The following is a 27,144-nucleotide window of genomic DNA, read 5'->3' as shown; positions in this document are numbered from 1 at the left end:
TAAATTGAGGGCCAAGGAGACGATTGTTTCGAGAAAGCAGGCATGCTGTATTCCCGCCTCGACAGGATGAGGAATGGTGGAAGCCTACTTTTGCTTTTTTGATGTTACTCACTTGGCATTCGGGATGGAAGGAAATTCCAGCAAGAGGGCAGATGTGCGTGAAAAAGGAGGGAGCGACACTAGTAACATTATAAGCGAGAACACGTTTTTCTGGAAATGTCTGCAGGGTCCATTTGAATGGCTGATGGGAGGAGGAGCTTTGGGCAGAGGAGGCTAGAGACAACATGAGAATGAGGAGATGGATGAGGTAGGGGAGGGTAGGGGAACAGGAGGCGGGGGTATGAACAGAGCGGGCTCGTCGGAGGAGTTGGAGAACTTGGCATTCGATGGGGTCATCATCTTCAAGGGAAAGACGGCTTAGGCGGCGGGCAAAGAAACGTCGACGTCATTCGCGGCGAGAAAGAGCTGGTGTGGTTCCCATGGACGACGGTGTCGGGGAGGTAGACTCGGGTGAATTTACCTGGGGGCGTATAGTGGTCATGGGAGAAGGACGACGAGAGAGGTGAAAGTGCCAATTAAGAGTAGAAAGGCGACAGCGAGGAGGAGGCGTTGACGGAGGTTCCAATCTGTTGGGGCTGTAGCTGCGAGGCAAACAGCTGAGAAGATTGTTAAGAAAATGAAAGTTACAAGAAAGAAGCAGAGTAAGAGTGGGTGCGAGGGGAGCTTGAGGAGCATCTGCACTGAGAGTTCTTTTCTGATGAACTATAAAGCACGTTTTGGTGAAGGTCAGGCACTTTTCAACGGCGGGTTGCGGAGGTAGCAAAGGCTTTTCTTGTGGAGTATGCAGAGTTGGGTCCTTTGAGAGATCTGTAATGACAAAAGAAGGAGAAGAGAGCCCTCATAGAGGAGGGGCAATCAGCAGAAAGAAACTCGGAGAGAGCACTTATTTAAATATAAGCATTTCAGGGAGGGGCTGGTTGGTGCTGAATTTGAGCGAATGGGGCGACATCTGGGCCTCCGCTGTCAGTGTTGTCTCTCACGGAGGGCATAGGGTACTTATCATTAAGGGGAACCTTGGGGTCGGTGGCAGGCCTGATATAGCGCCCAGGAACCCAGAGTGGTTGTGGCTCAGAGTCTGGGAAGATACAAGCAAAACCTCTCCCCTGTGCTAGCAAGGGAGCCGGGTCCTGCCAAAGATTTGTGGCAGGGTCTTTCCAGTGAACAAGAGGGACTTGCGAGGGTTGCCACATGGGTCCCCAATGTTTGTGGGTTGGGGAAAGTCCCTTGTCATCGAAGGTCAGGAGATTGTGATGAATAAGGCAGGCAGTGATGACGTCAGCAGGGGCTTTATGGGGGGAGGAAGCTCTTTCTTTTTGAATGAGTAGCTTGAGCTGTTGGTGAGTGTGCTCAACAATTCCTTGCCCTTGTGGATTGTAGGGGATGCCAAAATGGTGTGTGATGTGGTACATTTGTACGAAGCTGGCAAAGATGGCACTGCGATAGGCTGGTCCATTGTCAGTTTTGAGATCCCAGGGAATTCCCATGAATAGAATGGCTTGTCGGAGTGCTTTGATGCAATGTTTAGCGCTCTCTCCTGTGAGGGGCATGGTGTAGCACAGGTGCGAGAAAGTATCAACTGCAACATGAAGATACTTAAGGCGTCCAAAGGCGCTAACGTGTGTGACGTCAAGTTGCCAGCGGGAGTTAGGCCGTAGGCCGCGGGGATTAGCTCTGCGAGGCTGCAAGGGTCCAAGAGGCAGCAAAGGTGCACATGTTTGGCAGGAGCGCACAAGATGTTGGCATGTTTCAATGGGGAGGTCTGGGAAGAGCTTTTGAATGGATCGCGCTGAGAAGTGGAATTGAGAGTGTAGGAGCTTAGCTTGGTTGACAAAGTCTCCCAGTCTTGTTTTGTCAGTGAGGTTTTCTTGAATGGCAACTGGGCATACATGGCGGCCGGATGCTAAAGCGTCGGCGAGGGCATTTCCTTGAGCTAGCGGTCCTGGCAGGCCAGAGTGACTTCTGATATGAGCAATGAACCAGGGTTGTTGCCTTTCTTCAAGCAGTCGCTGTACAAAAGCGAGTGCTTGGTCAATTGTTAAGTCACTGGGTAGGAAAGTAGCAAGCGGGAGGCTGCGACACACTTGTAAAGTGTATAAGCTGTCTGTGAAGATGTTAAGAGGCTGGTCCGGGTAGAGATTGAGGACTGCGGTGACAGCTAAAAGTTCACCTGTTTGGACAGAAAAGTCATTAGCAAACACCAATTGTCGTGGCTTAGGTTCTCTTGGCGTATATATGACAGCAGCGAATGCCTTTTTTGAAGCATCGGTGAAAGCAGTGATGGCAAAAGGAATTGGCTTTCTTGCGGGCAGCGGATGGAACGGGTTGGAAAATGCTAATTGAGATACCCCTTGTAGTAGTGGATGATGCGGATAGTGATTGTCAAAAGAGCCACGAAAGAACTCTATTAGGCCTTGCATTTGGGCATTATTCATGATGAGAGAGGTAACTTCTTTTGCATCAAAGGGCCAAACGATGGTGTGTGGCGGGACGCCGTACGTTTGTATGGAGAGAAGTACTAAGTCAGTGGCTAATGTGATCCAAGCCCTTGTAAATGGGCAGATTTTTGGGAGTTTACTTTTTGACGTGTGTAGAAAAAGAAGAGGACCATCTTGCCATAGGAGACCCGTTGGGGTGACTGGTGTTGGCAAAACTAAGGCAAGGATTGGGAGATCGGGAGAGAATCGCTCTAGGCGGCATTGCTGGAGTGCAGCATTTACTTGTTGGATGGCTTCTTTGGCAGCTGGGGTGATGGTGATGGGGCGAACGACTGCAGCGGATGGACTGCACTTAGTCCGCAGGAGCTCGAAAAGGGGTTGCATTTGCGCTGTTGTGATGGGGAGTGCTGATCGAAGCCAATTGATTTGTCCGCAAAGCCGTTGGAGCTCAGTCAGCGTCATGTGATCAGAAACATGGATTTGCGGGCTGGTGGGCCGAATATATTGATGAAAATGAAAGCCTAAGAACTGGAAAGGTGGCTGGGGGTTGACTTTGTCAGGTTGCACTATTAATCCAAGACTTGAAAGGTTTGTCGTAACTGCAGAGAGTAAATCATTGAGAAGTGTGTTAGAACTTGCTGCTAAAAGGAGGTCATCCATATAGTGGATGATGTATGTGTGCTCTGGATGGAACTTAGAGCGTAGCGGCTCAATGGCATGATTGACATAGAGCTGACATATAGTTGGACTGTTCCGCATGCCTTGTGGTAGTACTCGCCATTGGAATCGGAGTGCTGCTCCTTGATTGTTGGTACGCGGGACTGTAAACGCAAATCGTGGACAGTCTCGCGGGTGAAGAGGAATGGAGAAAAAGCAATCTTTGATGTCAATGGTGGCTGCATAAAAATGCTGAGGGACTGCAGTGGGATGCGGGCAACCAGGCTGAGGTGATCCCATTGGCTTAATATGTTTGTTATTTTCTCGAAGGTCATGAAGGAGGCGGAACTTGCTCGTGTTCTTTTTACTGATGACGAAGACTGGCGAATTGTAGGGACTGGTAGACGGCTCAATATGCCCTGCTTGTAGCTGTTCTTCGACGAGGGCAGAGAGAGCTTGCAGTTTATGAGTTGGCAAGGGCCACTGCTCGACCCAGATGGGCTCCTCTGTGTCCCATTCCAGAGGGATAGGGTCAGGTCTTGAGATGGGAGCAGTGGCCCCTATAAGGGGGGGGGCGGCGCAGCTATGAAGGCTTCTGTGGTGATTCGAGCTTTTAGCTGGCTGAGTACATCTCTTCCCCACAGGATGGTTTGGACTGAAGAAAGGACGAGTGGACGAATCTGGCCTTCGTGACCTTCTCCGTCGCTCCAATGCAGAGGCTGGGAGGTTTTCCAGGAGGTAGCAGCTCCCGTGGCGCCAATGACTTGAGGGCCGGTTTCGAGGGGCCAATGATTGAAGGCGGCGATTTCAAAGGGAATACAAGAGATTTCAGCACCAGAGTCTAAGAGCCCTTCAAGCCATTGTCCGTTTATTTTAAGCTCTAAGGAAGGTTTTTGGTGACGTTTGATAGGCATTGTCCACATTAAGGTTTTGGAGCTCTCTGGAGGGCCTCTTGGGGGAGGGGCTGAGGCCTGCCCCGCTGGAAGTTTAAAGGCTGGGAGATACGTTGCGATGAGTGGCAATCGCGGGCCCAGTGATACCCCTTGCCACAGCGCGGGCATGGTGTGGGGGGGCCTCTTGGTCTGTGCAGTGCTACAGCAGGGCGGGGAGCTGCCTGTTGAGGGCACTCGTGGACAAAATGACCGGGCTGACCGCATCGAAAGCAGGCAGAAGTGGAGGCAGATGACACAGCCATGGCGGAAGCGAAGGCAGCAGTAAGTGCTTTAGTCTGTGGGTCAATATCTCGACAAGCCAATACCCATTCATGTATTGGCTTATCACGGATAGGAAGAATAACGGCCCGGAAGGGTGCAAGGCACCCATCGAGAATGAGTTCTTTTGCTAACACAAACTGAGCATCTTCATTAGTAATTTTCCGCTGGCATGCTTCTAAAACGCGTGCGACAAATGCTGGAAAGGTTTCTTGCGAGTCTTGAAGCATTTGCGTAAATTTGGTGGACTGCTTGGTAGAAACTAAAGAGAACGATCGCTGGACAAGAGCTTTTACTCGGTGCCAAAACCCTGGATCTATGTTTATATAAGAACGAGGGTCAGCATAGTTGTTAATTCCTGTGTAGGCGTCAGCTGGATCTTGGATACCCGCCTGGACATTTTCTACCACTTGCTTATCAACAGCTACTTGATAGTAAGCACGCCATTCAAGGAACTGGCCTGGCGGAAGGATGGAACGGGCTAGAGAAATCCAGTCATAAGGAAGAGCAAGTTGAACCCCTAACTCTTCTATTAATTGTTGGACATATGGGCTACCTATGCCGTCTTCTTTAACAGCTTTGCGAAGAGTTTTAACTTCTTCGGCTGTGAAGGGAAGCCAAGTCTGAGGGCGTTGCTGCGTGGGCAGCGGGTTGAGCGGGTATAGCTGGGGGGCGGGAGAATGTGCTTCGCTAGAAGCAGGTGGGGAGCTGCTGCCATACGGTGGTGGCGAGGGATGAACGGTAGCGGGAAACAGATGAGAGAATGATGGCTTAGCAGCGTCAAGGCGGCAACAAACTGGCGGCGGGATATTTTTGGGCGCTGGACAAGATGGCGGAGCGGCGACGTCACTTTTAGGTGCCTGCCAAGATGGCGATGTAGTTACGTCATTTTTGGGTGCCGGCCAAGATGGCGGCGAAGTCACGTCATTTCCGGGGGCCGGCCAAGATGGCGGCGAAGTCACGTCATTTCCAGGGGCCGGCCAAGATGGCGGCGAAGTCACGTCATTTCCGGGGGCCGGCCAAGATGGCGGTGAAGTCACGTCATTTCGGGGGGCCGGCCAAGATGGCGGCGACATTATGTCCGGGGCAGGGCCGGAAGATGACGAGACAGGGAGGGGCGGGTAAAGGTGAGAGGAGGCGCCTTTGTTCCCACCGGCGGGCTCGGACATAGGTGAAGAAGAAGCCAGAAGTGCGCCATTTTGGGCAGAGGTGGAAGAAAAAGGAGAAAGTCCACTATTTTGAGGAGCTACTGAAGCGGCTTCTGCGGGCCGTGGGGAGCGCGGGTGGGGAGGTTCGCACTCGAGAGCGGCGGCGAGCTGGTCAGACAGAGAATTTGGGTCGCCAGGATCATCGGGCTCATAGTCATTGGGTTGCTTAACTGATTTGTCTCGGATGGCTTCTGACGGTGCACCAAGGAGACAGGCGCGTGTGGCTACTAGAGCAGGCAGCAGGCCATGCGGAAAAGACCGCTTTTCATGCTCTATGGCAGAGGTGACTTGATCTATGAGTCAAGAGTATGTGTCTGGGCTCCAGAGCTGGCAGCTGGCAGGTGGCGAGCCACGGATTAAGAGGGAGTAGCAGGTCCCAATATTTTTGGAGCTGTTTTAGGGAAACGCGGACTCCATTGGTATCAAGCAGGGTGGCTAAAAGCCGAACCTGAGGGGTATGGTGTGAGGAGAGAGAGGTGCCCATAGTGGGAGAAGAAAAGACGGCGATGGGGTCCCTACCTGGAGAGCTGAAATGGTCGCCAGTAGACAGCAGCAGCAGAGAGGGGCCGGAGGGCGGTGGAAGGAAAGGATCCCGGACGAGCCCCCCTGCTGTGAGTTGCTATTCCAAGTTAGCAACCCCTGCTGTGGGCTGCTACTCTAAGTTAGCAACCCCTGCTGTGGGCTGCTACTCTAAGTTAGCAACCTACGAGGACCGGGCGGGCTTCCACGGCTCAGCGGTGAGCCCCTAGGCCAACGCGTAGGCCTAGGTTCTCCAGGCGTGGGGGACGCGCGGTAAAAACCACGGAGACAGCCTGTGAGAATGAGCTAGTCCAATTTATTGCGGAAATACACTTGATTATATAAGGTCGGGTCAAGGGAGGGGTAGGAATTGGGGCAGGTAAACTACGGGGCGGTAGTGGATAGGCGGAACTGTGCAGGCAGCTATGAAGTAGGCGGTGATTAAGAAAGGGGGCAGATTATGAGTTGGCTAAGTGGACGGGACTGGCGGGAAGGATAGCAACGGCTGGAAAAGGGAGATAACAAAGGCTAGGAGGAGGGGTGAAGGGAGGCAGCAACACATCTCAGTTGCAGCACATATACCACACTAATTTTAGAAGTTGTTAATTTGGGAAGGGTGGGAGGTGTGGGGAGTGGAACACATAGGAATTTCATTTTAAAACTTATATTGAGGGAGGTGGGGCGAGATGGCATCAGAGTAAGTGCACCTTCATCTCTTCTACAAAAAAAGAAACCAATTCCATATGGACAAAATTCTGCCTGAGTGAATGGTTTTGGAAACCAACAAATCAGGAAGCTTCTAAACATCAATCAGGAGAATATGCAACAAAAAGAATGATTGCTCAAGGTAAATCCATGGGATTCTGGCACTTGTGCCTGAAGCTGTGGGAAGACTAAACCCTTCCATTAGGGTTGGTTCCATCAACACTCCCTGAACACCAGTGGTTGCATGGCAGTGTTCCCTGAGCTCTGCATCTCCCAAACCCATGATCCACAAACCCACATTCCTTGAGCCCCTTGAACCCTGAACCCTTTTTTCCTTGAACCCACATTCCCTGAGTCCACATTCCCTGAACCCAGTGCTCCCTGAAACTTGGCCTTGAAATTCATACTATACTCTTCTCCAAATTCAGTTTCCCATCTCACTATAGCACTCAAATGTTTTATTCCTATAAATCTACATCATGTACATGAGTTTAAAGTTCATTCTCCTAGGCCATATATGGATCTTGTGGTAAAATTCACTATCAATACTACTATTACACTTTTTTTCTTTTCTTACTTCTTTTGCTTTCCATGGCCCTAATATTTTTTTCTTTCATGGGAACTTAGACAACAAGGAAAAAGAATAAGAAGAACAAAGTGTCAAAAAGAAGACAAAAAATACACAAAAACAGCATCTAAATAAACCTGAGACTAGCCAGAGTATCTAATCAACTGAACAAATCCATCAAGGTAAAATGATGACCAGACAACAACAAAAAATTATAAACCATACCAATAATCAGGAAGACATGTCACAATTCAATCAACAAAGCAAAAACCAGGATAAGGAGCAGAACATTGAATAACTAATCAAATCTCTCCAAACAAATACCATGGGCCAACTTAATGAAGTGAAGGAAGAGAATACGGATATTGAAAAAACACTTGGAGAGCATACAGAAGAAATTGTAAACATATTTAAAAATATAATGGATATGATGGTGATGAATGGCACAATCCAAGAAATCAAAAATACACTCTCAGCCAATAACAGCAGATTTGAAGAGGCAGCGGAAAGAATTAGTTGTGTGGGAGACAGTACATCTGAACTCAAACAGATAGATGAATTGATGGATAAATAGAAAAAATCCAGGTGGAACTTAAGGATTTGAATCACAATGCAAAATGCACAAATGTATGCATTATAGGCATCCCAGAAGGAAAAGAAAAGGACAAGGGAACAGAAGGGGTGTTGGAGGAAACAATAGCTGGAAACTTCACAATCCTATTGAGGGAGATGGATATCCATGTCTAGGAAATGCAACACATCCCAAACAAAAAATTCAAAACACACCTACCCCAAGACATATATTTGTCAAAGTATTCGATGCTCAAGTCAGAGTAAACATTGAAGGCAGAAAGAGAAAAGAGAGTCATCACATACAAGGGAAGCTCAGTAAGATTAAAAGCTGATTTCTCATCTGAAACCAGGGAGGCAAAAAGGCAGTAGAAGGAATAGTCTAGGTAATATAAGAAAAAATATTTCCGGACAAGAATACTCTATCTACCAAAACTGGCATTAAAAATGATGGAAGGTTAAAAATATTCACAGATAAACACAAAATAAGAGAATATTCCAAGGAAATTGGCCCTGAATAGCCAGAGACATATTGAAAAAAGAAAAATGAAATTGGAGGAATCACATTACCTGACATCAAAACATACTACAAACCTACAGTAGTGAAATCAGCATGGTATTGGCACAAGGATAGACACACTCACCAATGGAACTGAATTGAGAGTCTTAATATAGATCCTCATATATATAGTCATATGGTATTTGACAAGGCCATCAAAACCACTCATCTGGGAGAGAATGATCTCTTCAGCAAATGGTGCCTGGAGAATTGGATATCCATATGCAAAATAATGAAAGAGGATAACCATCTCACCCCTTATACAAAAATCAACTCAAGATGGATCAAAGACCTAAATATAAGAGCCAAGACCATAAAGACCTTGGAAAATAATCAAGGGAAGCATCTACAGGACCTTATAATAGGAAATGTCTTTATGAACTTCACACCAAAAGCATGAGCAGCAAAAGAACAAATAGATAAATGGGATTTCCTAAAAATTAAAGCCTTTTGCACCTCAAAGGTATTTGTCAAGAAAGTGAAAAGACAGCCTAGCCAATGAGAGAAAATATTTGGTAACCATATAGCTAATAGGAGGCTAATATCTTGTATAAAGAACTCCTATATCTCAAAAATATAAAGACAACTCATTTAAAAAACAGGCAAGAGATTTCAACAGACAGTTCTCCAAAGAAGAAATACAAATGGCTGAAAAGTACATGAAAAAAATTTTCAAAATCACAAGCCATTAGGGAAATGCAAATCAAAACTACAATGAGATACCATCTTATTCCCATAAGACTGGCAGCTATCAAAAAAACAGAAGACTACAAGTGTTGGAGAGGATGGTATATACATACAATGGAATACTACTCAACTTTAAGAAGGAATACAGGACAAACTCATGGGATAACATGGATGAATCTTGAGGACCTTATGTTGAGTGAAGCAAGCCAGGCATTGAAGGACAAATATTACCTGACTACACCTCTCTGACATGAAATAAGTAAATCAAGCTGTCACAGAGAGCTAGAGACTGGATGATAGTCTTAAAGGAAGCTGGGGGTAGAGGAAGCTTGCAAGCTGAGCCTACATGGGTGAAATCTATGATAAGCTGGAGGTAAGTATTTGTACAGGGAAAGGATAAGATGGGGGCATAGGGATACCTTTGGGTGGGGCTTTGTGGCCTTGAGGGGCATAGGGTTGAGAGGCTGGGTCAGATGACCCAAGGAATTGGGCAGAGGGCTGGGGGAACATTTGAATATGGGAGATTGTCAGGTATGAGGTTGAAACTACAATGTTGAGAAAACTTTTTAGAAAACATAATATAAAGAAAACTTTTTAGAAAATATAATAAGGAAGGATTACCTGTTTAAGATGCTTAGGGGGGGTGTGCATCTGGCACAGGAGCAGGCTTCTAGTGAGTGTGAGTGCTTATTTTGTCCATCATTGGGTGAAAACCCCTACAATGAGTACAGAGGTGTACTCACAACTTGGGGACAACTGATGTTCTCAAACATAGGGAATTGTGTCTCTTGAGAGAATTAATGGCTTCCAATGAATTAGAGCAAACTAGTATGTCAAGCCCTCAGCATTGTTGCTAGTATCCGTGAATCTGGTGCTTCAAGTAATGAAGATTGATTGTCACTGTGGGCCTGAGGGTAGGGGGTAAGAGGTATAGAATAGATGGAATGAAGGTAACTGGGGAACAAAGGAAGAATTGAATCTCTGGACTGTCCATGTGCCAGCGAGGCTCTGAGTCTCAGCAGACTTGCAACTCCTACCCTCTGGTTCATTGAACTTACCCAGGCCAGCTAACAGGGAGGTGAAATGGTCAACCACTACACCAGGGAACTGAGAGGGACTTCAATTCCAATCAAGAGAATTGCATCCATCATTCATGTGGAAATCTAAGCCCTCTCTAAATGTAGAAGTGGAATGGACTTCACCATCCCAGGATCCATTAGATGGAGGAATAAAATGTGGATTAGAGTGGACTTACTTTTATTCTACTATAGAACTATTGTGACTAGTAATGGATGAAATTGTAGCATCGATGTGGAGAAAGTGGCCACAGTAGTTGCTGAGGGCAGGGAGAGGGAAGAAGAGATGTGAGGTGGGGGCATTTTTAGGACTTGGAGTTCTAAATAATACTGCAGGGACAGATGCTGGATATTATATATCCTACCATAGCCCACTGAATGGACTGGGGGAGAGTGTAAACTACAATGTAAACTATTATCCATGTGGTGCAACAGTGCTTCAAAATGTATTCACCAAATGCAATGAATATGACACAATGATGAAAGAGGTTGTTGATGTGGGAGGAGTGGGGAGAGGGTGGATGGGGGGTGTATGGAAACCTCTTATATTTTTTTAATGTAACATAAAAAAAGAGATCATAGTAAAAAATAAAAAATAAAATAAATAATAGAATATGCAAATAAGAAATGTGTCCTTCAAGTAAAGGGAGTTCTGCAGAAGAAAAGAAAGAAATAGGAGAGACAGAGGTGGAGGAGAGTATAAGACCAAGTAAGACAAGAAGAAAAATAAAAACAACATATGACATATGCAAATCCAAAGAAAATATGGGTAATGTAAGTAAACCCTTGAGAGTAATAACATTGAATATTAATAGATTAAACTCACCAGTCATGAGACACAGATTGTCAGAATAGATAAGGAAATATGACCTGTATACATGCTGTCTACAAGCAGCCCACCTTAGACCCAGGTATTCAAGGAGGTTGAAATTTAATGGGTGGGAAAAAATCTCACAAGCAAAAATAACCAAAACTAGGGCAGGAGAAACTATACTAATATTTGACAAAATAGACTTTAAAGGCAAAACTAAGGTGAGAGACAAAGATAGACACTACATATTAATAACAGGGGTAATCTTTCAAGGAAAAAGAACAATCATAAACATTTATGCACCTAAACAGGGTGCTTAAAAATACATGAGGCAAACACTGGGAAAATGAAATGGAGGAACAGATGTCTTTACCATTAGAGTGGGCACTTTAATACACCATTATCACGAATACACAGAACATCTCAACAGAGAATCATAAAAAAGAACAAAGAATTTGAATAATAAATTGTATCATTGATGTGAAGACAGTGGCCACAGGAGTTGGTAAGAGCAGAGATAGGGAAGTAGAGGTGTGATGTGGGGTCCTATTTTGAACTTGGAGTTTTCCTGAATGATATTGCAAGGAGAGATGCAGTATATTATATATCCTGTCATAACTCACTGAATGGACTGAAGGAGAGTATAAACTACAACATAAACTATAATACTTGCAGTGTAGCAGTGCTCCAAAATATATTCACTAAATACAATGCATATGTCACAGTGGTGAAAGAGGTTGTTGATGTGGGAGGAGTGGTGGTGGGGTGTGGGATATGTTAGAACTTCTTATATTTTTAAAGTAACATTTTTTGTGATCCATGTGTCTTTAAAAAAAGACAAGTGAAAATTTAAAAAATTTAAAAATAATAATATATTAGAGGATCTGGACTTAATAGACATATACAGAACATTACACACAAATACAACAGGAAATATATTTTTCTCAAGTGCACATGGATCATTCTTCAAGATAGACCACATACTAGGTCACAGAGAAAGTCTCAGTGAACTCAGAAAAATTGAAATCATACAAAATAATTTCTCTGACCACAGTGGATTAAAGCTGGAAATCTGTAATGGTCAGAGAACAAGATTAGGCACAAAGATATGGAAGTTAAGCAGCACAGTTGTAGAAAAACAGTTGGCTTAGGAAGAAATCTCAAAAGAAATCAGTAGCTACCTTGGAACCAATGAAAATGACAACAAAACATATTAAAACTTATGGCATGATGCAAAAGCTGTACTGAGAGGGAAATTCATAGCCAAAAATCATTTAAAAAGAACAAAGAGGGAAAATCAAAGACCTAACTGCACACTTGGAGAAATATAAAAACCACAAATTAGCAAACTAACTCCAAGGTAGAAGAAAGAAAGAAATAACAAAGATTAGAGCAGAAATAAATGAAATAGAAAAGAAGAAAGCACTAGAAAAAATAAAACAAATAGCAGTTTCTTTGAGAAAATCAATAAAATTGATGTACCTTTAGCTAGACTAACAAAGAAAAAAAGAGAGAAGATGCAAATACACAAAATAAAAAATGAGAAAGTAGATATTACTACTGACTCCATAGAAATAAAGACTATCATAAGAAGATACTTTCAAAAACTATATGCCAACAAGAAGGACAATTTACAGGAAATGGACAAATTCCTAGAAACACATAAGCAGGCTACATTGACAAAAGAAGAAATTGATGATCTCTACAAACCCACCACAAGTAAAGAGAATCAGTCATTAAAAACCCCCCAACTAAGAAGATCCCTGGGCCAGAGGGCTTCACAGGTGAATTCTACTAAACATTCCAGAAAGAACTAACAACAATCTTGTAAAACTCTTTCAAAAAATCAAAATAGAAGGAGCATTGCCTAACTCATTCTGTAATGCCAACATTACCCTAAAACCAAAGCCAGAGGCACCATAAGGAAGGAAAATTATGGATCAATCTCTTTAACGAACCTACATGCTAAAATCTCAATAAAATGCTTGTTTTTTAAAAAGATTTATTTATTTATTTATTTCTCACCCCTCCCCCCTCACCCCAGTTGTCTGTTCTCTGTGTCTATTTGCTCCATCTTCTTTGTCCACTTCTGTTGTCTTCAGTGGCATGAGATTCTGTGTTTCTTTTTGTTGCATCATCTTATTGTGTCAGCTCTCCGTGTGTGTGGGGCCATTCCTGGGCAGGCTGCACTTTCTTTCACACTGGGTGGCTCTCCTTATGGGGTGCACTCCTTGCATGTGGGGTTCCCCTATGCAGGGGACACCCCTGTGTGTCTGGGCACTCCTTGCACACATCAGCACTGTGCATGGGCCAGCTCCACATGGGTCAAGGAGGCCTGGGGTTTGAACCATCGACCTCCCATGTGGTAGACAGATGCTCTAACCACTGGGCCAAGTCTGCCACCAAATGCTTGTTAATTTTATTCAACAGCACATCAAAAGAATTATACAAGTGGGTTTCATCCCTTCTATGCAATGATGGTTCAACCTAAGAAAATCAATCAATGTAATACACCACATAAACAGATCAAAGGGGAAAAAAATCACATGATCACATCTAAATATGCAGAAAAAGCATTTGCCAAAATACAGCAACTTTTCCAGATAAAAACACTGCAAAAGTTAGGAAGAGAAGGAAACTCTCTGAACATGATAGAGGCTATATATGAAAAACCCACAGATAACATCATTTACAATGGTGAAATCCTAAAATCTTAACCTCTAAGATCAGGACAAGACAAGGATGCCCACTATCACACCTCCTATTTAACATTGTGTTAGAAGTACTTGCTTGAGTACTGAGGGAAGGACCAAATGTAAATGTATCCACATTGGAAAAGTTGAAGTCAAAATTTCACTATTTGCAGATGTCATGATCCTATACAAAGAAAGTCCTGAAAAATCTACAACAAAGATTTTAGAACTTATAAATGAGGCCAGTAATTCACAGGTTATATGATCAACACATAATAATCAGGAGGATTTTTGTTCACTATTAATGAACAATCTTAGGAGGAAATCAAGAAAATATACCATTTACAATAGTAAATAAAATAAAATCAAATACTAGGAATAAATTTACTTAAAGATGTAAAAGACTTATACACAGAAAACTACATAATTCTGCTAAAGGAAATCAAAGAAGACTTAGATAAATATAAGTATATTACCTGTTCATGGATAGGAAGACTAAATATCATCAAGATGTCTGTTGTACCCAAAATTATTTACAGATATATTGCAATTAAAAAAAAAAAACAACACAAAACACCATTTTTTTTTAATGAATTGGGAAACCTAACTCTGAAATTTATTAGGAAGGGAAAGAGACCCTGAAAAGCCAAAGACATATTGAAAAAGAAAAATTAAATCAGAGGAATCACACTACCTGACTTTAAAACATACTACAAAGCTATAATGGGTAAAATGACATGGTATTGGCACAAGGATACACATACTGAATAATGGAACCAAATTGAGAGATCTAATATAGGTCCTCACATATATACTCATCTGATATTTGACAAGGCTACCAAGCCTTCGCAAGTGGGAAAAAATTGCCTCTTCAACAAATGGTGATTGGAGAATTGGATATCCATAATCAAAAGAATGAGAGAGAATTACCATATCACATCTTAAACAAAAATCAACTCAAGATTGATCAAAGGTATAAATATAAGAGCCAAGACCATAAAGATCTTGGAAGAAAATGTAGGGGAAACATCTCCATGAGCTTGTAATAGAAATTGCTGCATGAATTTCACACCCAAAGTGTGAACAGTGAAAGGAAAAGTAGATAAATGGGACCTCACCAAAATTAAATCTTTTTGCACCTCAAAGTTCATGAGGAAAGTGAAAAGACAGCCTACCCAATGGGAGAAAATATTTGGAAACCATATATCTGATAGGACCCTAATATCCAAAATATATAAAGAAATCTTACATCTCTAAAATAAAAAGACAAGTAACACATTCAAAAATGGGCAAGACACTTGAACAGACAGTTCTCCAAGAATAAATACAAATAGCTAAAAAGCACATAAAAAGAAGCTCAAACTCTCTAACTATTAGGGAAGTGGAAATCAAAACTATAATGAGACACCATCTTAAACCCTTTAGACTGACACCTATTAAGAAAACAGAAGCCTACATATGTTGGAGAGGATGTGGAGAAATCGGAACCCTCATCCACTGCTGGGGGGAATGTGGAAGTATCCAGCCATTGTGGAGGATAGTTTGGTGGTTCATCAAAAACCTGGCTATAGATTTGCCATATGATCCAGCATTTCACTGCAGAGCGTATACCCAGAAAAACCCATATATGCACACCAAGAATCATGGCAGCATTCATTATTCACAATTGCTAAATTTGGAATCAACACATCAACAGATGAATGGATAAGAAAAATTTGGTATATACACACAACAGCATACCACTCAGCTTTAAGAAGGAATAAAGTGCTAATACATGGGATAATATTGATGACTCTTGAGGACCTTATCTTGAGTGTAGCAAGTCAGGCATTGAAGGACAAATACTACATGACCTCTCTGATATGAATTGAGCAAATCAAGCTATCTCTGAGAGCTAGAGACTGGAAGATAGGCTTATTGATAATGGGGTGTGAAGAAGGTAGTGAGCTGATGTCCACATGGGTGAAACCTATGATAAAGTGGGGGAAAGTAGTTGTGTGGTGAAGGGATAAGATGGGGGCATTTGGGATGCATAGGGATACTTTGGGTTGGATTTGCATGCTTGAGGGGGACTAGCATTGGAAGGATGGGTCAAAAGGTCTATGAAATTGGTGGGAAGGTTTGGGGTAACAGGTGAACAAGGGAGATTGTCAGATAAGTTCTTAAACAATAATGTTGAGAAAACTCTTAGAAAATAGAATAAGGGTTACTAGTTTAAGGTGTTTGATAGGGGGCATCTGACACAGGGTGCACCCGGGACAGGCTTCTAGGGAGTGTGTGAGTGCTCATCATGTCATAGTGTTATATCAGTGGGTGGAGACTCATACAATGAGTGGAAAGGTGTTGTACCCCCATCCTGGGGAAGCCTGATTTTCTCAACAGATGGGAGGGTGTCTCTCGAGACCGTGGTGACTCCCAATGAGGGAAGACAGACTAGTGTGTCAAGCCCTCAGCATTGTTCCAAGTATCTGTGAATCTTGTCCTTCAAACAGTGAAGCTTGGTTGTCTCAGTGGGCCCCAAGGGGAGGGGGGAGAGGTGATTAGAATAAATGGAAGAGAGGATAATCATAAGCAGTGGAGGTATTCCACAAGATTGTGCAATGATGAACATAGACCTTGTTAAACTTCACCAAAAATTTATAAAAGTGTATAGTCTAAAATGTAAAACATAAAGTAAACCAGCAGTGTTCTAAATGTATTTACCAAATGCAATGAATTTGCCACACTGATGAAAGAGGTGAAGATGGGGAGTCGGTTTTAGGGGATCCTCTTATACTTTTTAATGCATCATTTTTTGATCTATATATCTTTATATAACAAGAAAATAAAAATTTGCTTAAAAAAAGAGAGTTAATAAGAGATGCAAAACTGAATAAAAGTGTTAGAATTAATAAGGCATAAAAATTGGGTTCTGAACAAAAGGCAGTGGAATGTAAGAGCAACAACAGAAGGAGGAAGTTAGAAAGATGTATGAAGGAAAAGATTGCATTGGTAGCCACTTTCAATAAACACAGAAGAGAGGAAATCAAGGATGAGGAAGCACTGCAAACAAGAAAAAAGCCAGCAATACCTAATAGAAAAATAAAAAAGGGTGGGGGGAATAAGAAGAAGGAAAGGCAAGAAAACAAAACAAAACAAAACCGAAAGACAGACAAGTCTGCCAGCAAGGAGTCAATCTAACATTAAGAAAAACCAGACTTCTGACCACACCCCTATCAAGCTTGTCAGGCTGCTTTTGTTCATCAATTACCCTATAGCTCTCTCTCTGCAGACCTTGAAGTGGGTTTTAAGGGTAGAGCAAGCCAAATTTTGTAACAAAAGTAAGCTCTCATTTTTTTAAGGAAAAATAAGAGACCCAAAGGAAGCTAGTACAGGTTAATGTCTATGTTTTCCCTCTGTCAAAGTATCAGTCAGATGTTTAATATCCCAGTGGGTCACTACTCTAGGAGGAGCTGGGAATTGAACCTTACACATTGAAGGCTGGAACCCCTCCACTGAGCAAAACCTTCCTTCTATGTTTTCCTGTTCTTCAAAAAGAATCCCCTTCCAGGGGCCGAATTGACTCTTTGCAATTTAATAAATGGTTTAGGAATCTCTCCTTCTCCCTTTATCCCTTCCTCACTTCCCTCTCTCCCAGGGCGGCAGGGAGCCCATGTGAGAGCTCCCCTCAGAGAATCTAATGGTACCCTGGTGAACAAATTACCCACAGAAATAATGGCTCTCAGCCTTGTTGAGAGAGAGTGCCCACACCTTGCCAGGAACCCTAAATATGCTCTTGGAGGGCTACCAAGCACTTCCAACTGTGCCCCTTCCTCAGGTGGATTGCACATGCTGATGGATGGCATTTTTCTTCCACTAGGTGAAAGAAGGTCCACCTTCTTCCAGACCAATTTTCCCTTTTCCAGGGTGATTAGGCAAATCAGGCTGACTCAGTAGATTCACCTCTCACCTCTTCCTGGTTTCTCCTCAAGCCATCTGGCATGCTCCTCAAAGCTCAAAAGGGGTATCCAAACAATTTAATCTCCACTCGTTGCACCCCTCTGTGCACTTCACCAGAACCCTCCCACTCTCGGAATTTGTCTAAGACCAGCAGGGTTCAGGGAACGTTGGGATTCAGGGTTTGGGGAATTCTGGGTTCATGCAATGTGGTTTCAGGGAATGCAGGGTTTGGAGAAAGTGGGTTTGGGGATTGTGGGTTCAGAGAACATGAGTTTGGGGAGCAAGGATTCAGGGAATGTGGGTTTCAGGAAGCATGGGATCGGTTCACTGGTTCAGGCAATGTGTTTTTCAGGGGAATCCCGCCTTGAGGCTAGTGGCATTTGAGGAATGCCATGGCCAGTTGCCCTAAGGGAGGGGCTAAGGCTTCCCACAGCTCCACAAGCACCAGAAAGCAGCAGTTTTACCTTCAGTAATCACTACTTTTGTCATACTCTCTCCTGATCGGTGTCCAGAAGCTTTCTGCTTTGTGGGTTCCCAAAACAACTCACTCAAGAAGGATTTTGTCCTCACTCAGCCACTTTTTTTGTAGGAGAGATGATGGTGCAGTTACTCCAATGGCATGTTGTCCAACCTCCCCAAATTAATGGTTTACTACCCTATGGTAATCAAATCCATTTCTAGGAATATGACTAAGAGAAATGACTTCATATTCCTGCACATAAAGGTATAGAAATGTTACTTAGTTTTATTCTTAATAGTTCAAACTGGAAAAATTTTGTCCTTATTATTTAACACAGTGGCTAGCACAGGGCCTGAAAGTTTAAATGTTTAATGAATAAGGAAAACTAAATGTTTAGTGGGGTTCATTAGTTGAGCACCTACTGGGATATAGCTTGGTAATATTAATTCTCATAGAACACAGACAAATAGATGTAAAAGGACCTTAACTATCATCTGGGCCAGTACTTGTCTTATGGAGGAAGAAACACCAGCTTAGAGATGGATGTTGAATATCAGAGGAATTTGAACCAGGAAGCACATTTGTGTCCCATTCTAGCAAATAGTTTATGCTGAGTAAAGATGAATATTATCATCAATCTCTACTGAGAGAATAACTTAAAAGGTGTTTAAAAATTAAGAAGGAAACACAGTATTATCTGATAGAATATAAATTTAATACAGAAGAAAGCAGTAAAGGAGAAATAGAGAAAAACAGGATATGAGAAATATAGATATTAAATAGCAAATCGAGAAATATGAATTCAGTTATGTTAATAATTAGATTAAATAATGGGTTATATGTTCCAATCCAAAGGCACAAACTGTAAGACTGCTTAAAAATTAATAGATCCAAATAAATGCTGCCCTTAAGTAACAAAATTTAGTTTTGGAGAAACAAATTTGCTAAATGTGAAAGGACAGAAAAAAATATAACATACACATTTTAACTCCAATTGAAAAAAGTGGTCAAATATCAGTCAAAAGAGGCTTTAAGAAAAAAAACTACTGGAAACAAATAAGGACTTGTTATAATGATGTAAGAGTCAATTCATGAGGAAGATATAACAATTATAAACATATATATGCCAAATACCAGTGGCCCAAGTATATAAATCAAAAATTGGCAGAGGAGGTGACAACAAGTAAGAGGGAAGCAGAGCAAGGAGCTCCGAGATTCAGCTCCTGCTACAGGGCATTTAGTAAACACCCAGTGCTATCTGAAGCACCGTTTGGGGGCTCCAGGAGAACAGAAGTGCATCCTGCAACATCTTTGAAGGAATGGAAGGAGGCCACTGCTTATTTGCAGAGAAGTTTCATAAGTGGAGTGTTCCATCCCTCAGAAGCTGGTGCCCATGCTCCACTGGAGGCACAAGTTGCCTCAGAGCTATTCCATGGCTGGAATTAGAGGCTCCACTTCCCAAAAATGGGAGAGGAGGAGACAGTTGGGCACCAAATTCATCTACTGATTAGTAAACTTGACAAGCTAAAGTATACTCCTAAGAACACCTAAAGTTCGAACCTAAGTCAGAAAGAGGTCTGTTGCTGCCATCTTAAACTCTACACCTGGCATGAGAGGAAGACAAGTTGACCAAAAATCTCAGTGATGATCAGGACCTGTTTCTTTCACTCAGATAAGCCTACAGCCCTAGTCTAGGCTTTAACACCCCTTTTGGCAGGGAGGAAGCAGGTTGGCCCCACATCAGCCCATCTGGTAACGGCAGGTACCTTTGGCTGACACAGACTGAATAATCAAAAGGTTACCAGAGAAACTGTAGTCATCTAGGGCCACACTGCATAGATTGCCACCCACACCTGCAGCTCCATTCCCTACTTGGGAAAGAAAGGGACATGAAGCTTCATCAGTCTTTCTGGGCAACTACAGCCTAAGCCTGCACAATTTGGATTATTCCACCCAGGTGTGACTCTGTCCGTACCCCTGGCAAATGAGAAAGTTGGGAGAAACATCATTGATCCCTGGGCCAATAAGGGCAGTTTGAGCCTCCACAATATACAGCACCAACTACATCCTTCATTCCTACTGAACAACCAGCAGGGGAGTAAGGGCAGGAAGCCCTAAACTAAAGAGAAAAATGGCACCCAGAATAAATTCTATAATAATCCAGATACTGAGACACCAGCAACATTTATAATCCACACAAAGAAATGGAGATACGGTTCAGTTAAAGGAACAAGACAAGTCTCCAGATGGCATAAAGGAGTTGAGACAACTATTCATAGATATTCAAACAAATCTCTTTAATAAAATCAATAAGAGGTCTAAAGAGATTAAGATTATTCAGAAGACATTGGATGGGCACAAAGAAGAATTTGAAAGCATGCATAGAAAAATAGCAGATCTTATGGGAATGAAGTGTGCAATAAATGAAATAAAAAAAAATACATTGGAATCATATGCTAGCAGATAGACAGAAGAAAGAATTGGCGAGCTTGAATAAATGGCCTCTGAAAGCAAATATACAAAAGAACAGATGAAGACAATAATGAAAAAAAATGAATAAGGTCTCAGGGAACTAACTGACAGCAAGAGATGTGCAAACATACATGTCATGGGTGTCCCAGAAAGAGAATAGAAGAGAAGGGGCAGAAGGAATTTGAAGAAATAATGGTAGAAAATTTTCCAACCTTATTGAAGGACATAGATATCCATGTCCAAGAAGTGCAATGTACTTCCATCTAAAAGAATCCAAATAGGCCAACTCTGAGACACATACTAATCAGAATGTCAAATAGGAAAGGTAGAAAATTCTGAGAGCAGCAAGAGAAAAGCAATGCATCACATACAAGGAATGCCCAATAAGATTAAGTGCTGATTTCTCATCAGAAACCATGGAGGCAAGAAGACAGTGGTAAGATATATCCAAGATATTGCAAGAGAAAAACTTCCAGCCAAAAATCTTATATCTAGTAAGATTGTCTCTCAAAAATGAGGGTGAGTTTAGAATATTCACAGATAAATAAAAAACTGAGAGAATTTGTAACAAATAGATAAGATTTTCAGTAAATACTGAAGGGTGTGCCAGAGGCTGCAAAGAAAAGACAGTAGACAGAGGACAAGAAAAGAGTCTAGAAATGAAAATTATATCAACAAAAGTAACTAAAAGTGTCAAAAGAATGGTGAAAATAAAATGCAGACAAAACCCAAATATTTAGGATTAAAATTGACCAGCAATGTAAAGCACTTGTATTCAGAGAACTACAACTCAATGTTAAAAGAAACGTAATAAGTCCTAAATAACTGGAAAAACATTCCATGCTCATGAATTGGAAGACTAAACACATTAAGATGTCAGTTATACTCAAAGTGATGTACAGATTCAATGCAATTCCAATAAAATGACCACCAGCATTTTTAAACCATTTGAAAACATGATTATCAAATTTATTTGGAAGGGTAAGTATCCTGAATAGACATAAATATCTTAAAAAAGAAAGTGAAGTTAGAGGATTCTCATCTCCAGAATCATATTAGCTACAGTGGTGAAAACAGCATGGTATTGGCATAAAGATAGACATATTGACCAATGGAACTAAATTGGTTCAGAAACAGACCCTCACATGAATGGACAAGTGAATTTTGATTAGTCTGTCAAACCCACTCAACCCAGGCAGAACAGCCCTTTTAACAAATGGTGTTGAGAGAACCTGATATCCATAGCCAAAAGAAGGAAAGAGAACCACTATCTCACACCTTATCCAAAAATTAGCTCAAAATGGATTAAAAAAACTAAATATAAAAGGAAGAACCATAAAGGTTCTAGAAGAAAATAAAGGAAAATGTCTTCAAGATTTGATAGTAGGTTGTGAATTCTTAAAGAGATAAGAGGGCTGAGATGGACTACTGATGTATCATGTATGTAGAAGTTTAAATTAGCTTTACTGCAAAAGTGTGGAAATGTATAGAGTGGATGGTAACATATAATGGACAACAGTTAATTTATAAATGGGGATGTGACTGAAAATGATAGTCTAAGGATGTAAGTGCCAATTGACAGAATGCTAGAGAATAATCTAAGTACTGAATAGTACAGTAAACCCAGTAGTTGACGAGAATTGTTGTTGATTGTACAGATGCAAGTATCCTTTGTTAGCTAGAGCAAAAGTACATCATAATTGCAGAGTGATGGGAATTTGGAGAAACTTGGGAAAAATAACTGAAGTGACTTATGGACTCTGGTTACCAGTAATAATGTAATATTCTTACATCTATGCCAAAGATGTACTGTATTGGTAATGGGGCAGTATGAAAAATGTGTCCCAATTTTTCACTATGTATGTGGTAACAATTGGATGATATTATCTTATAATCTAAAACAAATTCCACCACAGTGCAGAGTGTTGATAGAGGGGTGTTGTTTGAGAATTCTGTACAAGTGCATGATTGTTTTGTAAGTTTACAACTTCTGTCATAAAATATACATAAAACATAATAATAGGGTGGGTTGGGGAAAAATACACCAAATGTAAGATAAAGACTGGTTGAGTATTGGCTTCCTGCATATGAGGTCCCAGTCCTGGGATCATTCTCTCGCCCCCAGTTCATTAAAAAAAAAAAAAAAATTTAAATAATATAATAACAATTAAAAAACTGAAGGGAGAATTGAATAATTAAAAAGTAATTGGAGGTATTAATTATTGTTATCAATAAATATTAAAACACTAGACAGATAAACAGTAATAAAATAGGCTACTTGAAAATCCCTATCAACCAACTAGGCTTAAAGGACAGTTATATAGTATACCATACCAAAACAACAGAATACACAATCTTCTCTAGCACATAGAAAACATTCCCCAAAATAGGCAATATGATCACACATAAAACTATCCCCAGTAATTTTCAAAGTGGTGAAGTCATTTGCAATGTTTTTAGACCACAGTGGAATTAAATTAACAACTACAAAAAAAAAAGATGTGGAAAATCCACAACTATTTGGAAATTAAAGAACACAATTCTAAATAACTCGAGGAATAAGAAACAAATCAAGATTAAATTAGAAAACATTTCAAACCAAACACAATATATCAATATATATATGCAACTAAAACAATAGTGAAAATTTAGAGCATTAAACACCTCTATTATAAAATCAAACAAGTCTCAAATGAATAACTTAAATTTCTACTTTAAATATAGGAAACGTATAGTAAAACATAGAATGAGAGCAATATAATAGAAAAGAGAAGAGTAAAAAAGAAAATTAATGAAAAAAATTGATTATTTGAAATATATGAACAAGTTAAAAATAAAAACCAGAAATTTTAGCTTGAATGACAAAATAAAAAAACCACATTACCAAAATCAGGAATTAAATAGAATATATCATTGCTGATCTTACAGATTTAAAGATTACAAGCAAGTTTTTACCATAACTTCATGGCAGTGAATTAGAAAATTTAGGTGAAATGATAAATTCCTAAAAAGACAGAAAATACTCATAATCAATAAAAAATGGAAAATCTGAATGGACCTATAATAAGCAGAGAAAGTAATTTAGTAATTAAAAAGCCCAGAACTGGAGACTTTTCTGGTTAATTCTATGAAGCATTTAAAACAGAAATGTGATCGCTTCTCGGCCTTTTGGCTAAGATCAAGTGTAGTATCTGTTCTTATCAGTTTAATAAAACAGAAATGTGAAAAACCCTCCATTCTCTTTGAAAAAATCGAGGAGTGTGGATATTTCCTAACACTTTCAGTCAGGCCAGGTTTACACAATGAGACAAGGGCAAAGTGAAACAAAGTTAGGGATATGATGTGAACCAATGTATATGAGGTGCAGAGGTGCCCAAAGATGTACTTACCAAATCCAATGGATGTGTCATGATGATGGGAACGAGTGTTGTTGGGGGGGGAGAGGGGGGGTGGGGGGATGGGGTTGAATGGGACCTCACATATATATTTTTAATGTAATATTATTACAAAGTCAATAAAAAATAAAAAAATTTAAAAAAAAAGAGAGAGAAAAAAAAAGAAAGCTACTATTATCTCATGACTACACATACATAAACAGCAAAATATTACAAGAGCTTGCAATCTTTAACATGAATTATGTACCTTGAATAAGTGCGATTTATCTAGGGAATGAAAGGTTAATTTTACTCCTAAAACTCAATTAATGTGATATGGCCTTTTAATAAAAAAAGGGATGAAAATTACCAGAATATCTCAGCAGACAAAGAAAAACAATTCAACATAATTCAAATCACATTAACGTTAACAAACTTTCAGGAAACTAGAAAAAGAATGGGACAAAAGGCAATCACAGAATGGAAAAAATAGTTGTTAAAGATATATCTGATGAGTTCAATATTCAAAATAAAGAACTGCTACAATGTAACAAAAAGACAAATAACCCAATTTAAAAATGGACAAATGACTTGAATAGACATTTCTCCAAAGAAAATATACAAATGACCAATAATCATATAAAAACATGCTCCACATCATTTGTCATCAGGGAAATGCAAATACAAATAATAATGAAACACTACTTTAGAGCCCTGGGAAGAGGCATTTTTAGGGCTTGGATTTGTCCTAAATGATATCACAGGGACAGATGCTGGACATTATATATCCTGCCATAACCCACTGAATGTACTTGGGGAAAGTGTAAACTACAATGTAAACTATAATCCATGTGGTGCAGCTGTGCTCTAAAATGTATTCATTAAATGTAATGAATGTGCCACAATGATGAAAGAGGTTGTTGATATGGGAAGAGAGGGGGGATAGGGTGTGTAGTATGTGGGAACCTGTTATATTTTTTAAAATAACTTTTTTTTGTGATCTATGTATCTTAAAAAAAGACAATTAAATAATAAAAATTTAAAAAAAGAAGAATTACAGAAAATTACAAGTATTAGTAAGGATATGGAAAAATTGGAACACATATATCTTTGGTGGCATTGTTAAATGGTGTAGTCAATGTAGAGATCACATTAGCGTTTCCTCAGAAGGAAAAACAAAGTTTTATTATATGACCTGGGAATGCTACTTCTTACTAAATACCCCAAATATGAAAATATACAAATACACAAAAATATTTGTATGCCAATGTTTATAACATTAATCACAGTAGCTGAAATGTGGAAGCAACCCTAGTGGCCATCAGTGGAGAATGAATAAACAACACGTAGCATACATATAGACATTGAAATATTAATCAGATATAAATAAGAATGAAGTTCTGATGCATATTAAAACATGGCTAACATTGACTAGATCACGTTTAGTGAAATAAACAAGCTGCAATAAGTAAAATAATGTATGAGTTCACTTATATGAAATACTGAGGATAAGAAAACTTCATAGACACTGGTAGTAGATTACAGATTTTCAGGGGCTCTGTTGAAGAGAAGGTGGATTTTTTGTTTAATGGGTAAGGAGTTTCTATTTGATGTAATGAAAATGTTTTGGGGAATGGATGATGGAAATGGTAGAATAATATTTTGAATGTAATTGCATCCCTTAATTATACAATTGAAAATTAGTTAAAATGGAGATCTGAGTTCATATATATATGTATACAGACCCATACACAACGAAAGGTTTAAAAAATAAAATTAAAAAGAAAGGAAAGATCACAACCTGATAAAGAATATCTTTGAAAATATAGGCAAAGTCTACTAAATATGTCTTATCTCTTTACAATTGTGTTTATTTCAAATAAAATTTCAATTAAAAGTATATTATTGCTAAACTAGGCCCTAGTTTTAAACGTTTAAGTAATGGCTATTTGTGGGAAGATAGGAACGGGGTGTGAGCAAGACAAAAGGACTCTTTCTTAAGTTGGAAATGAAACTTAAAAGATAGCACTAATTTTTGAAATTTATTAAACTATGTAGGTATATTTAAATATTATATACCTCAATGAATACTATTTAAAAACAATCTGGGGAACAGAAATATGGTAGAAGTTAATTTATCCTGGTTTTTCAAAGACAGAATGATCAGGGAATGCAAATGTAGCTTCTAGAACCTTCCATTAATATTTTTTCAGAGTGTTCATTTGACAGACATGAGTTGAGAACACACCGAGGAGTGACTGTTGTCAGACAGGTAAATGAGTCTGAAGGTCTCATATAGAGCAGCCCCCCTGTAGTCATTCCCAAAACCTACATTAATTTGTGGGAAGGGCAGAGTTTGTTGGGGCCAATAACTCTGACTGCCCAATACAATAGTCTCCTTCGTGTACACTCCCCCTTCTGTCATATTTAATCACTTGACTTTAAGAAAATTACCCTCTGAAAGTGGGTATGCTTCAACCAGTCATTTGAAGACCTTCAGACAAATACGTGGTTTCCCAAAATAGAAGAAATTCTTGACCGAGTTTACAAATTGCCAGTCTGCCTTAGTAGATTTTGGATGTGTCAGCCTCCACAATCATCTGAGCAAATTTCTGAAAATAATCATCTATATATCTGTATCTATATCTATATCTATAAATCTATCCATCTGTCGTCTATCATCTAATTATCTGTCATCTGTCTATCTATATGTCCCTAAATTCCATTGTTTTTGTTTCTCTGAAGAATTGTCTGACACAATATACTAATTCCATCCACCCTCAAAATGCTGCTATAGTTTCCTAATGTTTCTAACTGCTCCATACAGAAAGTTCTGACTTGGTTGTCCAGGACAACTAAAAGAAAATGGTGAAATTATCATCACCTTATACCCAGGGATCATCATATAGATTTAGCATTCACTGCTTACTGACAGAGACTTCATACACATTAATTTGCCCATAAAACTAAAAATTTCTTATTTTGGAATGCTGGAGGTATAAGTAGTGATGCAGTTTCCTTATGGCACTTAATCCTATATGGACAACAAGTATCTTCAATAAATTGAAATAATCCAAACCTTTTAGTTATATTTTTATCTGAGATTATCTCTTTTCCCCAGATTTAGCTCCTAGTGCATC

The 27,144-nt window shown here is 40.3% G+C and overlaps 1 pseudogene; it reads left to right on the top strand.

The window, feature by feature from the left end:
- Positions 1–23,782: 23,782 nt before the first annotated feature.
- LOC111761480 (U2 spliceosomal RNA) lies at positions 23,783–23,911 on the top strand (annotated as a pseudogene).
- The last annotated feature ends 3,233 nt before the right edge of the window (positions 23,912–27,144 follow it).

Source organism: Dasypus novemcinctus, chromosome 16 (assembly GCF_030445035.2).
Source record: "Dasypus novemcinctus isolate mDasNov1 chromosome 16, mDasNov1.1.hap2, whole genome shotgun sequence".
NCBI lineage: Eukaryota > Metazoa > Chordata > Mammalia > Cingulata > Dasypodidae > Dasypus > Dasypus novemcinctus.
This window is presented reverse-complemented; position numbering and strand designations above follow the sequence as displayed.